At 43.3% G+C, this 17,506-nt stretch overlaps 1 protein-coding gene across 1 annotated transcript in view; it reads left to right on the top strand.

Annotated features, from left to right (window-relative positions):
- Positions 1-17,506, top strand: part of LOC139420325 (catenin (cadherin-associated protein), delta 2a) — a 383,017-nt gene that overhangs the window by 247,118 nt on the left and 118,393 nt on the right. The gene's annotated exons all lie outside the window — the stretch shown is intronic.

The following is a 17,506-nucleotide window of genomic DNA, read 5'->3' as shown; positions in this document are numbered from 1 at the left end:
GTTCATCTGTTCTGTTATATTTCATCAACTCTGACTAAGTGCACTTGATATGAACTTTATCTGATGTCCCGTTTGGAACACTGCCAAGTAAAGAGCATAATTGTTGTTGGTTTTTTATTTATGTTTTTGCTCAATCTGATTGGGTGGCCACCCATGCCAACACCCTTGGATAAGACATTAAGTAGTTGTAAAATAACACATCTCTGACATTGTATTCCTATTAGAATTTGGTTGTTCTTTTAGTGGTTGAAAGTATAGTGATAACACATTAAGAATTCAACAAACTTCTAGCTGTCTTTTTGAGTGGGTGAATAAAAGTTGAAATCACATTGATCGACGTCTCAATCAAATATTACCCACATTATTACTTTTGAAATGACATGATGTGCCCAGTAGGAAGGCATACGTGCCTGATCACTAGAAATAGACTGCGATTTCGGACATTTGAAAAATCCTGAGAATGTCGATATTTGCCTTCCTCGGAGCCCACAAAAATAAACCGATTTCCCAGCACTGGGCACGAACTCGTGATGGTCAGAGCCGGAGCATGTTGCTTAGATCACCACCGCCACTGCAGTTCACAATGCTTTACCATGCCTTAACAATACTTGACAATAGTTCATGGAAACAGCTTGTTGTTTTTAATTATTTTGTTTTAAACCTTCTCCAAACCATAGCCCTAACCCTAACCACTCAGAATGAATACCTAAACTTAACCCTTTGAGTTCTTTCTGTTTTAACCCCGTAACCACGCGCAATCACACACACGCTAATGTCCACCCTGACCTTATCACAATTTAATTCACACCTCAGAAGGATTCTTTGTCAGTGTGATGTGTTGTGGCAAGGGGGTGACACACACACACGCACACACACACGCACACGCACAGGCACGCTCTGTGACATCTTCATTAGTGGATTCAAGTGATGATGCAGGGTGAGACACACACACACACACATACACGCCTATTAGAGCAGCACATTATAAGTCACCTCCCTTGTTTGTTATTATCTCGAGACCAATAGACGTGATTGCAGCTCACCGCCTAAATCACCAGACACACACAAACACATACACATACATACACACACTAATCAGCAGACAAAGGACAGTGATTTAAGGACATTGGCTCATCTATCCACTGCTGTAATCATCACTCTGCCCACACTATGATTGGCTAAGTGGCTGTTTTGGAGTGTTTTCTGGCTCACAGGGCCAGTAAAATGTTTTTTCTATGTGTGTGTTTTATTCTCTCTCAGCCTAGCTAAGATTTTTATATCGTATCATCCACACAATTAGCAGTCACCAGAGCATGTCTTAATAATACAGAACGTTAAACATGTATGGCCCAATGCTACTTTGCATGCAGCAGTGTATCACACACACAGACACACACACACACACACACACAGGCAATTTGATTTGACTGACAATGTCCCTGTGTGTGGACTATGATTAGTATTGAGGTGTGTGTGTGTAGGTTAATTCAGGATCATAGTCTTACTGCAGAAACAGAAACAGAGCATGTTCACATGATCCATACAGATGAAGAGATCTGAGAGGAAAGACTGTTAACATCAGAGGAAAGACTGTTAACATGAGATTAAAGACTGTTAACATTAGAAGAAAGACTGTTAACATTAGAGGGACGACTGTTAACATTAGAGGGACGACTGTTACCATTAGAGGGACGACTGTTAACATGAGATTAAAGACTGTTAACATTAGAGGAAAGACTGTTAACATGAGATTAAAGACTGTTAACATGAGATTAAAGACTGTTAACATTAGAGTGACGACTGTTACCATTAGAGGGACGACTGTTAACATGAGATTAAAGACTGTTAACATTAGAGGAAAGACTGTTAACATTAGAGGGACGACTGTTAGCAAGAGATTAAAGACTGTTAACATTAGAGGGACGACTGTTAACATTAGAGTGGTGGGATGACTGTTAACATAATTAGAGGGATGACTGTTAACATTAGAGGAAAGACTGTTAACATGAGATTAAAGACTGTTAACATTAGAGGGACGACTGTTAACATGAGATTAAAGACTGTTAACATTAGAGGGACGACTGTTAACATTAGATTAAAGACTGAAAACATAAGAGGGACGACTGTTAACATGAGATTAAAGACTGTTAACATTAGAGGGACGAATGTTAACATGAGATTAAAGACTTAATATTAGAGGGACGACTGTTAACATGAGAGGAAAGACTGTTAACATTAGAGGGATGACTGTTAACATTAGAGGGACGACTGTTAACATGAGATTAAAGACTGTTAACATTAGAGGGACGACTGTTAACATTAGAGGGATGACTGTTAACATTAGAGGGATGACTGTTAACATTAGAGGAAAGACTGTTAACATGAGATTAAAGACTGTTAACATTAGAGGGACGACTGCTAACATGAGATTAAAGACTGAAAACATAAGAGGGACGACTGTTAACATGAGATTAAAGACTGTTAACATTAGAGGGACGAATGTTAACATGAGATTAAAGACTTAATATTAGAGGGACGACTGTTAACATGAGAGGAAAGACTGTTAACATTAGAGGGATGACTGTTAACATTAGAGGGACGACTGTTAACATGAGATTAAAGACTGTTAACATTAGAGGGACGACTGTTAACATGAGAGGAAAGACTATTAACATTAGAGGGACGACTGTTAACATGAGATTAAAGACTGTTAACATTAGAGGGATGACTGTTAACATTAGAGGAAAGACTGTTAACATGAGATTAAAGACTGTTAACATTAGAGGGACGACTGTTAACATGAGATTAAAGACTGTTAACATTAGAGGGGCGACTGTTAACATTAGAGGGAAGACTGTTAACATTAGAGGAAAGACTGTTAACATGAGATTAAAGACTGTTAACATTAGAGGGACGACTGTTAACATGAGATTAAAGACTGTTAACATTAGAGGGGCGACTGTTAACATTAGAGGGAAGACTGTTAACATTAGAGGAAAGACTGTTAACATGAGAGGGACGACTGTTAACATTAGAGGGACGACTGTTAACATGCGATTAAAGACTGTTAACATGAGAGGAAAGACTGTTAACATTAGAGGGATGACTGTTAACATTAGAGGAAAGACTGTTAACATGAGATTAAAGACTGTTAACATTAGAGGGACGACTGTTAACATGAGATTAAAGACTGTTAACATTAGAGGGGCGACTGTTAACATTAGAGGGAAGACTGTTAACATTAGAGGAAAGACTGTTAACATGAGATTAAAGACTGTTAACATTAGAGGGACGACTGTTAACATGAGATTAAAGACTGTTAACATTAGAGGGGCGACTGTTAACATTAGAGGGAAGACTGTTAACATTAGAGGAAAGACTGTTAACATGAGAGGGACGACTGTTAACATTAGAGGGACGACTGTTAACATGCGATTAAAGACTGTTAACATTAGAGGGACGACTGTTAACATTAGAGGGACGACTGTTAACATTAGAGGGACGACTGTTAACATGAGATTAAAGACTGTTAACATGAGATTAAAGACTGTTAACATGAGATTAAAGACTGTTAACATTACAGGAAAGACTGTTAACATGAGAGGAAAGACTGTTAACATGAGAGGAAAGACTGTTAACATGAGAGGAAAGACTGTTAACATGAGATTAAAGACTGTTAACATTAGAGGAAAGACTGTTAACATGAGAGGAAAGACTGTTAACATGAGAGGAAAGACTGTTAACATGAGAGGAAAGACTGTTAACATGAGATTAAAGACGGTTAACATTAGAGGGACGACTGTTAACATTAGAGGGACGACTGTTACCATTAGAGGGACGACTGTTAACATGAGATTAAAGACTGTTAACATTAGAGGAAAGACTGTTAACATTAGAGGGACGACTGTTAACAAGAGATTAAAGACTGTTAACATTAGAGGGACGACTGTTAACATTAGAGGGACGACTGTTAACATGAGAGGAAAGACTGTTAACATTAGAGTGATGGGATGACTGTTAACATAATTAGAGGGATGACTGTTAACATTAGAGGAAAGACTGTTAACATGAGATTAAAGACTGTTAACATTAGAGGGACGACTGTTAACATGAGATTAAAGACTGTTAACATTAGAGGGACGACTGTTAACATTAGAGGGATGACTGTTAACATTAGAGGGATGACTATTAACATTAGAGGAAAGACTGTTAACATGAGATTAAATAATGTTAACATTAGAGGAAAGACTGTTAACATGAGATTAAAGACTGTTAACATGAGATTAAAGACTGTTAACATTAGAGGGATGACTGTTAACATTAGAAGGATGACTGTTAACATTAGAGGGATGACTGTTAACATTAGAGGAAAGACTGTTAACATGAGATTAAAGACTGTTAACATTAGAGGGACGACTGCTAACATGAGATTAAAGACTGAAAACATTAGAGGGACGACTGTTAACATGAGATTAAAGACTGTTAACATTAGAGGGACGACTGTTAACATGAGATTAAAGACTGTTAACATTAGAGGGATGACTGTTAACATGAGATTAAAGACTGTTAACATTAGAGGGACGAATGTTAACATGAGATTAAAGACTTAATATTAGAGGGACGACTGTTAACATGAGAGGAAAGACTGTTAACATTAGAGGGATGACTGTTAACATTAGAGGAAAGACTGTTAACATGAGATTAAAGACTGTTAACATTAGAGGGACGACTGTTAACATGAGAGGAAAGACTATTAACATTAGAGGGATGACTGTTAACATTAGAGGAAAGACTGTTAACATGAGATTAAAGACTGTTAACATTAGAGGGACGACTGTTAACATGAGATTAAAGACTGTTAACATTAGAGGGGCGACTGTTAACATTAGAGGGAAGACTGTTAACATTAGAGGGACGACTGTTAACATTAGAGGGACGACTGTTAACATGAGATTAAAGACTGTTAACATGAGATTAAAGACTGTTAACATGAGATTAAAGACTGTTAACATGAGATTAAAGACTGTTAACATTAGAGGAAAGACTGTTAACATGAGAGGAAAGACTGTTAACATGAGATTAAAGACTGTTAACATTAGAGGGACGACTGTTAACATGAGATTAAAGACTGTTAACATTAGAGGGGCGACTGTTACCATTAGAGGGACGACTGTTAACATGAGATTAAAGACTGTTAACATTAGAGGAAAGACTGTTAACATTAGAGGGACGACTGTTAACAAGAGATTAAAGACTGTTAACATTAGAGGGACGACTGTTAACATTAGAGGGACGACTGTTAACATGAGAGGAAAGACTGTTAACATTAGAGTGATGGGATGACTGTTAACATAATTAGAGGGATGACTGTTAACATTAGAGGAAAGACTGTTAACATGAGATTAAAGACTGTTAACATTAGAGGGACGACTGTTAACATGAGATTAAAGACTGTTAACATTAGAGGGACGACTGTTAACATTAGAGGGATGACTATTAACATTAGAGGAAAGACTGTTAACATGAGATTAAATAATGTTAACATTAGAGGAAAGACTGTTAACATGAGATTAAAGACTGTTAACATGAGATTAAAGACTGTTAACATTAGAAGGATGACTGTTAACATTAGAGGGATGACTGTTAACATTAGAGGAAAGACTGTTAACATGAGATTAAAGACTGTTAACATTAGAGGGACGACTGCTAACATGAGATTAAAGACTGAAAACATTAGAGGGACGACTGTTAACATGAGATTAAAGACTGTTAACATTAGAGGGACGACTGTTAACATGAGATTAAAGACTGTTAACATTAGAGGGATGACTGTTAACATGAGATTAAAGACTGTTAACATTAGAGGGACGACTGTTAACATGAGATTAAAGACTGTTAACATTAGAGGGGCGACTGTTAACATTAGAGGGAAGACTGTTAACATTAGAGGGACGACTGTTAACATTAGAGGGACGACTGTTAACATGAGATTAAAGACTGTTAACATGAGATTAAAGACTGTTAACATGAGATTAAAGACTGTTAACATGAGATTAAAGACTGTTAACATTAGAGGAAAGACTGTTAACATGAGAGGAAAGACTGTTAACATGAGAGGAAAGACTGTTAACATGAGATTAAAGACTGTTAACATGAGATTAAAGACTGTTAACATGAGATTAAAGACTGTTAACATGAGATTAAAGACTGTTAACATTAGAGGGAAGACTGTTAACATGAGAGGGAAGACTGTTAACATTAGAGGAAAGACTGTTAACATGAGAGGAAAGAGTGTAGGAATCTCACACCGTTTGTCAGTTTGTTATCTTGTGTGTGTGTGTGTGTGTGTGTGTGTATGTGTGTGTGTGTGTGTGTGTGTGTGTAACTTCGTACTGTCTGTTTTGTTGCTGTGTCTTAATGAGCTCACAGTGAGAGATTGACTCTATCCTCAGTGTTGCTATTTACCTGTAAAAGTACTGTTCTCAGTAATGTGTGTGCCTGAGTGTGTGTACATGTGTGTGTGTGTGCATGTGTCTGGGTGTGTGTGTGTGTGTGTGATTGTCACAAATGCCGATCAGCAATTTTTGGACCTTACCTTTCCCAACTCAGCGACTTTGTGTTTGTGCACACACGTGTGTGTGTGTCTATGGAGTGAACACCTGTCTATCAGTGTAATGCTCTTTTCCATTAGTGATCCAATTCTGTTTGTTCAGCTAATTGCTTCAGAGGCTGCAATCATCAGTGTTTTTGTTGCCTGGCAAATTATTTCATGGGCATGCATACTGTCATACCCTCCCTCCCTCCCACCCTGCCCGCCTACCTCCCTCCCTCCCTCCCTGCCTGCCCGCCTCCCTGCCTATCTGCCTGCCTCCCTCCCAGCTTGCCTGCCCGCCTCCCTGCCTGCCTGCCTGCCCGCCTCCCTGCCTACCACCCTCCCTCCCTCCCTCCCTCCCTCCCTGCCTGCCTGCCTGCCTGCCTGCCTGCCTGCCTGCCTGCCTGCCTCCCTGCCTACCACCCACCCTCCCTGCCTGCCTACCACCCTCCCTCCCTCCCTGCCTGCCTGCCTCCCTGCCTACCACCCTCCCTGCCTGCCTACCACCCTCCCTGCCTGCCTGCCTGCCCGCCTCCCTGCCTACCACCCTCCCTCCCTCCCTCCCTCCCTGCCTGCCTCCCTGCCTACCACCCTCCCTCCCTGCCTGCCTGCCTCCCTGCCTCCCACCCTCCCTACCTGCCTGCCTCCCTGCCTACCACCCATCCTCCCTGCCTGCCTACCACCCTCCCTCCCTGCCTGCCTGCCTCCCTGCCTACCACCCTCCCTGCCTGCCTACCACCCTCCCTGCCTGCCTGCCCGCCTCCCTGCCTGCCTGCCCGCCTCCCTGCCTACCACCCTCCCTCCCTCCCTCCCTGCCTGCCTGCCTCCCTGCCTATCACCCTCCCTCCCTCCCTGCCTGCCTGCCTCCCTGCCTGCCTGCCTGCCCGCCTCCCTGCCTACCACCCTCCCTCCCTCCCTCCCTCCCTCCCTGCCTGCCTGCCTGCCTGCCTGCCTGCCTGCCTGCCTGTCCGCCTCCCTGCCTGCCTGCCTGCCCGCCTCCCTGCCTACCACCCTCCCTCCCTCCCTCCCTCCCTCCCTGCCTGCCTGCCTGCCTGCCTGCCTGCCTGCCTGCCTGCCTGCCTGCCTGCCTGCCTCCCTGCCTACCACCCACCCTCCCTGCCTGCCTACCACCCTCCCTCCCTCCCTGCCTGCCTGCCTCCCTGCCTACCACCCTCCCTGCCTGCCTACCACCCTCCCTGCCTGCCTGCCTGCCCGCCTCCCTGCCTACCACCCTCCCTCCCTCCCTCCCTGCCTGCCTGCCTCCCTGCCTACCACCCTCCCTCCCTGCCTGCCTGCCTCCCTGCCTCCCACCCTCCCTACCTGCCTGCCTCCCTGCCTACCACCCATCCTCCCTGCCTGCCTACCACCCTCCCTCCCTGCCTGCCTGCCTCCCTGCCTACCACCCTCCCTGCCTGCCTACCACCCTAACTGCCTGCCTGCCCGCCTCCCTGCCTACCACCCTCCCTCCCTCCCTCCCTGCCTGCCTGCCTCCCTGCCTATCACCCTCCCTCCCTGCCTGCCTGCCTCCCTGCCTCCCACCCTCCCTACCTGCCTGCCTCCCTGCCTACCACCCATCCTCCCTGCCTGCCTACCACCCTCCCTCCCTGCCTGCCTGCCTCCCTGCCTACCATCCTCCCTGCCTGCCTACCACCCTCCCTGCCTGACTGCCTGCCTGCCCGCCTCCCTGCCTACCACCCTCCCTCCCTCCCTGCCTGCCTACCACCCTCCCTGCCTGCCTGCCTGCCCGCCTCCCTGCCTACCACCCTCCCTCCCTCCCTCCCTGCCTGCCTGCCTCCCTGCCTACCACCCACCCTCCCTCCCTCCCTCCCTCCCTGCCTACCACCCTCCCTACCTGCCTCCCTCCCTGCCTACCACCCTCCCTCCCTCCCTCCCTCCCTCCCTCCCTCCCTGCCTATCACCCTCCCTACCTGCCTGCCTCCCTCCCTACCTGCCTACCACCCACCCTCCCTCCCTACCACCCTCCCTCCCTGCCTACCACCCTCCCTACCTGCCTACCACCCACCCACCCTCCCTCCCTCCCTCCCTCCCTCCCTGCCTACCACCCTCCCTCCCTCCCTCCCTCCCTGCCTACCACCCTCCCTACCTGCCTGCCTCCCTCCCTCCCTCCCTGCCTACCACCCTCCCTACCTGTCTGCCTCCCTCCCTCCCTGCCTACCACCCTCCCTACCTGCCTGCCTCCCTCCCTCCCTCCCTGCCTACCACCCTCCCTACCTGCCTGCCTCCCTCCCTCCCTGCTTCCCTCCATCCTTACTTGTGTGGATGTGTGTGTTTCCTTTTGAAGACCCTCTAATCAATTTCCCACATTGTTTTTTTATTGGGGGGGGGGGGGGGGGGACTCAGTCAGGGTCTTAGCTTACTGTTGCACGTTAGAATAGTACAATAACGTGCAATTTCTAAGTTTGTTTGTGCATCAGCAGTTCTTTCTTGATATGTCAGTCACTGATCGTCACTCAATTAGCCCATGTCAGCTGACATTTATAGATTGGTAAATTAGCTGTCTGTTAGACTATCTCAACTTAGTAATTATGTCCGAATTACCGGCCGTGGGTTACCGGCCCCATTGATTTTGTTAGTCAGTCTCATTCAAATACTGTATCATATTAAAACCTGCAAACATTTCTCTTCACACCAAGGCAAAATCAGTAGAATTGCATAAAATGTGTTATACAATTGCAAAATCTTCTCTACACCCCATGGCAAAATGTGTATAATTACACTGAATTCATTCTAAAACGCACATGTGGGTATGCAGAGCCGTGAGCAACTGCGGTCCCTCATATTGAATTCAGATTTGTTGTGGCCCCCACCCCCATCAAAGTGGCCAAACCTGTCTTACAGCCTGAATTCAAAATTAAATTAATTTTTTCTCACCCATTTACACACAATACCCCATAATGACAAAGTGAAAACATGTTTTAAGATATTTTTGCTAATTTATTGAGAAGGAAATACAGAAATATCAAATGTACATAAGTATTAACACCCAAGTCAATACATGTTAGAATCACCTTTGGCAGCTATTACAGTCTTTGCACACCTGGATTGTAAAATATTTGCCCATTATTCTTTAAAAAATTCTAGACAACCATTTTTAAGTAATGCCATAGATTTTCATGCAGATTTAAGTCCAAAACTGTAACTTGGTCACTCAGAAGCATTCTTCTTCGTAAGTAACTGTAACGGCTTTCTTCTGTGGACGAAGGAGAGGACCAAAGCGCAGCGTGGTTAGTGTTCATCATGTTTAATAAAGACGATAAACGTGAACACTACAAAATACAAAACAACAACATGTGAAAAACCTAAACAGTTCTGTCTGGTGCAGACACACGAAGACAGAAGACAACCACCCACAAAACCCAACACAAAACAGGCTACCTAAATATGGTTCCCAATCAGAGACAATGACTAACACCTGCCTCTGATTGAGAACCATATCAGGTCAAACATAGAAACGGGAAAACTAGACACACAACATAGAATGCCCACTCAGCTCACGTCCTGACCAACACTAAAACAAAGAAAACACAAAATAACTATGGTCAGAACGTGACAGTAACTCCAGTGTAGATTTGGCCTTGTGTTTTAGGTAACTGTCCTGTTGAATGGTGAATACATTTGTAATTTTTTTTTATTTTACCTTTATTTAACCAGGTAGGCTAGTTGAGAACAAGTTCTCATTTACAACTGTGACCTGGCCAAGATAAAGCAAAGCAGTACGACACACACAACAACACAGAGTTACACATGGAATAAACAAGCGTACAGTTAATAACACAATAGAAAAAACAAAGTCTATACAGTGTGTACAAAAGTCGTGAGGAGGTAGGCAATAAACAGGCCATAATAGCAAAGTAATTACAATATAGCAAATTAACACTGGAGTGATAGATTGTTAGGCAGATGATGATGTGCAAGTAGAAATACTGGTGTGCAAATGAGCAGAAAAGTGAATAAAAACAATATGGGGATGAGGTAGGTAGATTGGATGGGCTATTTACAGATGGGCTATGTACAGGTGTATCGATCGGTTAGCTGCTTGGATAGCTGATGTTTAAAGTTTGCGAGGGAGGGTAAGTCTCCAGCTTCAGCTATTTTTGCAATTCGTTCCAGTCATTGGCAGCAGAGAACTGGAAGGAAAGGCGACCAAAGGGGGTGTTGGCTTTGGGGATGACCAGTGAGATATACCTGCTGGAACGCGTGCTACGGGTGGGTGTTGTTATCATGACCAGTGAGCTGAGATAATGCGGCGCTTTACCTAGCAAAGACTTATAGATGACCTGGAAACAGTGGGTCTGGCGCCGAATATGTAGCGAGGGCCAGCCGACTAGAGCATACAGGTCGCAGTGGTGGGTGGTATATGGGGATTTGGTGACAAAACGTATGGCGCTGTGATAGACTGCATCCAGTTTGCTGAGTAGAGTGTTGGAGGCTATTTTGTAAATGACATCGCCGAGGTCAAGGATCGGTAGAATAGTCCGTTTTACGAGGGTATGTTTGGCTGCGTGAGTGAAGGTTGCTTTGTTGCGAAATAGAAAGCCGATTCTAGATTACATTTTGGATTGGAGATGTTTAATATGAGTCTGGAATGAGAGTTTACAGTCTAGCCAGAGAGCTAGCTATTTGTAGTTGTCCACATATTCTAAGTCAGAACCGTCCAGAGTAGTGATGCTAGTCAGGTGGGCGGTTACGGGCAGCGAATGGTTAAAAAGCATTAATTTAGTTTTACTAGCGTTTAAGAGCAGTTGGAGGCCATGGAAGGAGTGTTGTATGGCATTGAAGCTCGTTTGGAGGTTTGGTAACACAGTGTCCAAAGAAGGGTCAAATGTATACAGAATGGTGTCGTCTGTGTAGAGGTGGATCAGGGAATCACCCGCAGCAAGAGCGACATCGTTGATATATACAGAGAAAATAGTCGGCCCAAGAATTGAACCCTGTGGTACCCCCATAGAGACTGCCAGAATTCTGGACAACAGGCCCTTCAAGTTGACACACTGAACTATGCTTGAGAAGTAGTTGGTGAACCAGGGGAGGCAGTCATTTGAGAAACCAAGGCTATTGAGTCGATAAGAATGCGGTGATTGACAGAGTCGAAAGCCTTTGCCAGGTTGATGAAGACGGCTGCACAGTACAATCTTTTATTGATGGCGGTTATGAAATAATTTAGTACCTTGAGCGTGGCTGAGGTTCACCCGTGACCAGCTCGGAAACCGGATTGCACAGCAGAGAAGGTAAGGTGGGATTCGAAATGGTCAATGATCTGTTTATTAACTTGGCTTTCGAAGACTTTAGATAAGCAGGGCAGGATGGATATAGGTCTATAACAGTTTGGGTCTAGAGTGTCACCCCTTGGAAGAGGAGGATGACTGCCGCAGCTTTTCAATCTTTAGGGATCTTGAATGATACGAAAGAGTGGTTGAACAGACTTGTAATAGGGGTTGCAACAATGGAGGTGGATAATTTTAGAAAGCTCTCTCAGTGTCTGGTGGGAAGCAGACTCACCCAGGTTTTGCGCTAGGATTTTGCCTGTGCTTAGCTCTATTCCGTTTAGTTTTTATCCTGAAAAACTCCCCAGTCCTTAATGATTACAAGCATACCCATAATATGATGCAGCCACCATTATGCTTGAAAATATGGAGAGTGGTACTCAGAAAAGTGTTTTTGCCCCAAACATAACACTTTGTAATCAGGACAAAAAGTGTATTACTTTGCCACATTTTTGCAGTATTACTTATTGCAAACAGGTTGCATGTTTTGGAATATTTTTATTCTGTACCTTCTTCCTTCTTTTCACTCGGTCAATTAGGTTAGTATTGTGGAGTAATTTCAATGTTGTTGAATCATCCTCAGATTTCTCCTCACAGCCATTCAACTCTGTAAATGTTTTAAAGTCACCGTTAGCCTCATGGTGAAATCCCTGAGCGGTTTCCTTCCTCTCCGGCAACTGAGTTAGGAAAGATGACAGTATCTTTGTAGTGACTGGGTGTATTGATACACCATCCAAAGTGTAATTAATAACTACACCATGCTCAAAGGGATATTAAAGGTCATATTTTTTGTATTTTTACCGATCTACTGTCATGCTGGTATAAATGATTCGGGAAACAGGCGCAGGAATGCGTAATAGATATTTTTATTAAGCCCAAATTATGGCGTGCACAGGGTAGAAATCCTAAACAAGAGAGCGAGGAGTACCTTAAATAAATAACACATGTGCACAATGATTAATACACTGGACAAGACCACAATTGCGCGAAAGCCTAAACACACAGCACAGGTACTCACACGCACCAACGGACATTGTAACAATAATCAACAGGTCACTGGTAAACCAAGGGCACATTTATACCCCTGAACAAGTTAGTTAACCCACTGTTCCTAGGCCGTCATTGAAAATAAGAATATGTTCTTAGCTGACTTGCCTACTTCAATAAAGGTAAAATATATATTTTTTATAAAAATACAATTACTATTAACTGGGAATCGGAGCCAGGTGTGCGTAATGAAAGTTCCGGAGGGATCCGTGACATCTACCAATAGGTGCCCTTCTTTGCGAGGCATTGGAAGACCTCCCTGGACTTTATGGTTGAAACTGTGTTTGAAATTCAGTGCTCTAGTAAGAAAGCTTACAGATAACTGTATCTGTGGGGTACAGTGATGAGGTAGTCATTCAAAAATCAGTTAAACATTATTATTGCACAGAGTGGGTCCATGCAACTTATTATGTGACTTGCTAAGCACATTTTTACTCCTGAAATATTTTGGCCTAATACAGAAAAGGGGTTGAATACTTTTTGACTCAAGACAATCAGCTTTTCTTTTTTAATGATTTTGTAAAACACATAATTACACTTTGACATTATGGGGTATTTATTGTGTGTAGGCCAGTGACACAAAAAAAAAAAAAAAATCAATCAATTCAATATTCAGACTGTTACACAACAAAATGTGGAACAAGTCAAGGGTTGTGAGTACTTTCTGAAAGCACTGTACATTACCAACGCTTAAGTGGTGATTAATTAAGCCTAAACGCTTCACTGGTACACAGCTTTGTATGAACTGTGGTTTTGAGTCAGTTCACATACAATTTACACTGTGGTAGAGGTTGTGGTATTATGGACAGAGATGCTTTCCTTGTGTGAATGAGTCATCTTGTGATTTTCTCTCTTATTAGATTTCCCTCTCTGTTTTTTCTTTCTTTCTTTCTCTCTCTCTCTCTCTCTCTCTCTCTCTCTCTCGCTCTCCAGTCTCCCTCTCTTTATTGATTTCTCTCTCTGTCTGGGATTTCTGTTCTGCGCTGTCAGCCCTGACTTAGCTCTAGACATTATATATACACACACACATGGGTACACACTGCACACAAAATAATCAGTATGTGTTTTTGTGAGTCTGTGTTTTTATGTGTACATGTGTGTGGTGTAGGTGTGTATTTATGTGTACATGTGGGTGTGTCTATGTGTACATGTGGGTGTGTCTTTATGTGTACATGTGAGTGATGTGGGTGTGTATTTATGTGTACATGTGGGTGGTGTGGGTGTGTATTAATGTGTACATGTGGGTGTGTATTTATGTGTGCATGTGGGTTGGTGAGGGTGTGTATTTGTCAGCATGTGGGTGAATATGAATAGGTGTGTGCGTCCAAATATGTGTGTATTTATGTGTACATGTGGGTGGTGTAGGTGTGTATTTTTCAGCATGTGGGTGAATATGAATAGGTGTGTGCGTCCAAATATGTGTGTATTTATGTGTACATGTGGGGTGGTGTAGGTGTGTATTTTTCAGCATGTGGGTGAATATGAATAGGTGTGTGCGTCCAAATATGTGTGTATTTATGTGTACATGTGGGTGGTGTGGGTGTGTATTTTTCAGCATGTGGGTGAATATGAATAGGTGTGTGCGTCTGAATATGTGTGTATTTATGTGTACATGTGGGTGGTGTGGGTGTGTATTTTTCAGCATGTGGGTGAGTGTGAATATGAATATGTGTGTATTTATGTGTACATGTGGGTGGTGTGGGTGTGTATTTTTCAGCATGTGGGTGAGTGTGAATATGAATATGTGTGTATTTATGTGTACATGTGGGTGGTGTGGGTGTGTATTTTTCAGCATGTGGGTGAGTGTGAATATGAATATGTGTGTATTTATGTGTACATGTGGGTGGTGTGGGTGTGTATTTTTCAGCATGTGGGTGAGTGTGAATATGAATAGGTGTGTGCGTCCGTGTATTTCCTTGCGCCCACATTCGTCAGTGTAACAATCGATGGTGTTTGTTTTTTCCGGAACCTTTCCACTATCTTAATTAGCATAGCTTTAATTAAAGCTTCATCCCTACGTTCCATGTTCCTTCTTCTTGCATCTCATTGTGTTTATCAGTGTAATTACTGAACGCTGTGTATCCACTTCAGCCTGTGAGATCACTGCTTTAATAGAGTCTATTTACCGTTCTGAATGGACTGGGCTGGCTCTGCAATACACATGGAAAGTAACATCAACACTATGGGGAAAGAGAAGGAGAGAGAGGGAGAGAGAGGGGAAGGATAGAGGGGTGTAGATACCAAGAGAATGAGATACCGAGAGACCAAGAGAGCCCCCCCCCTACCTCTCTCTCTATCAAATAAATTACATTTCAATTCAAGGGGCTTTATTGGCATGGGAAACATATGTTTACATTGCCAAAGCAAGTGAAATGGATAAACAGAAGTGAAATAAACATAAAGTGAACAGTAAATATTACACTCACACAAGTTCCAAAATAATAGACATTTCAAATATCATATTATGTCTATATACGGTGTTGTAACGATGTACAAATAGTATAAAAGGAAAATAAATAAACATAAATATGTGTTGTATTTACAATGGTGTTTGTTCTTCACTGGTTTCCCTTTTCTTGTGGCAACAGTACACAAATCTTGCTGCTGTGGTGGCACACTGTGGTATTTCACCCAATAGATATGGGAGTTTGTCAAAATTGGATTTGTTTTCTAATTCTTTGTTGGTCTGTGTAATCTAAGGGAAATATGTGTCTCTTGGTCATTCATTTGGCAGGTTAGGAAGCTCAGTTTCCACCTAATGTTGTGGGCAGTGGGCACATCTTTCTCTCTCTCAGTCCCTCAGAGGTTAATGATGATTGAAGGGTAAATAATTAGCATGTGTTTTAATATGTGCACCACCAAACAGAGCTGTTCAATCAGTCATCAGCCCTGACAGGCCTTGTCCAATCAGATTAGCTGCTGCCATTTACCCTGACCTCCATGCCTCCTGTGTGTACCTGTCACTCCCATTGCATTTTGGGTAGGATCAGAAAAACGAATTCTCCAGAGCCAGACATTTCTCACTCCCCTAAGGTTAGGATTAAGGATATGCTAGCTAGCCATTACTACATTAGCTTAGCATTGCTAAATTATGTTGTCTTATTGTTAGGGGGAACAACATTTGAAATGTCATGGGTGCTGTGAAAATATGACTCTGCTTAGAGAGACCTGTCTTCAGCACTCAAAGACAGCTTAACAGCTTTCATGTTTTCAGGTCATTTTTCTTCATTTTTTACATTTTTTGTTGTCTTTTTCTTCTGAAAGTGTGTTGTGAGAGACATGAAAGCTAGCGATTGATCAAATAGTGCACTGGTTAAGTGTGTGTGTGTGAAATGTGTTTGTGTGTGGGATGTGTTTGTGTGTTGTTGATGTGGTCACACAACACAACCCTTGCACACACACATCTTGGCATGCGCACACAGTTATTTTATTAGCAGATCAAACCCCTTTCTGTTAACTGTCACACACGGATGAACGTGTGTGTACACGCTCATGCGTGCACACACACACTTAATCTAATCTCCTGTGTGATTTAAGGAGTGTGTGAGGGGCTCTCCCTTTAAATCCCTTAAACGCCTGGGGATCCCCTCCTCCATCCCTCTAACAAACACTTATCATTGCAGCAGATAAAAGACATTGACATAGAGGCTTTATTTATCTACCAGAACCAGGGGGAACAATCAGGCTGGTAAGAGTACTTAGGTAAGGTGCACTAAGTCTCTGTTTAAACTGTATTGGACAGTTTTTATAGGTTAACACGAATGACCTCGCCAAGAGGTTTAGACCTCTTGGTGAAATATGAAACACTTCTGACCCGCACAAGGTTGCAGGTTCGATTCCCATTAGGGCTACTAAATTTGCTGCGCTGTTTCAGTACTCGGCTCTTTAGAGGTAAACAACCTCAGGGCTCAAGTTGCATTGTGTATTCTTTGGAGTAGTGAGTACTGTATTTCTGGGCTGTGATGATGTCACTTCAGAACAAAAGTAAATCTACGTGTGCCTTCATCAGAACATCACTCGGTGGTAAAGCAGAAACAAAATCAATCCTTGCAACAAAATCCAATTTGGAGTAAAACTGTCAGCTCTATTCCTTGCTTTCCTTCTTGGGGTTTACACGGTTCAGTGACAGAAAGCGGTGGAGAGGGAAAAAGAGAGAGGTAAAAGACAGGGAGAGAGCGAAAAGTGAGGAGAAAAATAGATAGAAAATGAATGGAATGAGGTAGAGAGACACAGAGAGAGACAGGGAGTGACACCAAGAGAGAGAGACCGAGAGAGAGAGACAGAAAAAAAGAAAGAGAGAGAGAGAGAGAGAGAGAGTCCACACTAGACCCTGACCATAGCGTCAACATCATAGCAGAACAGACAAATGAAGAACCCCAAGCCCAGTGGCTCTCACCCCCTCTGAGCCACCCTGATAGCCCTCAGATCAATAGACAATAGAGCAACAGATCAATAGACACCCCACCCAGAAACTCTCCCAGACCCTGTGGGACCACCCCCCCTGGACCTACAGTGGGGCAAAAAAGTATTTAGTCAGCCACCAATTGTGCAAATTCTCCCACTTAAAAAGATGAGGCCTGTA

Source organism: Oncorhynchus clarkii, chromosome 11 (genome assembly GCF_045791955.1).
Source record: "Oncorhynchus clarkii lewisi isolate Uvic-CL-2024 chromosome 11, UVic_Ocla_1.0, whole genome shotgun sequence".
NCBI lineage: Eukaryota > Metazoa > Chordata > Actinopteri > Salmoniformes > Salmonidae > Oncorhynchus > Oncorhynchus clarkii.
This window is presented reverse-complemented; position numbering and strand designations above follow the sequence as displayed.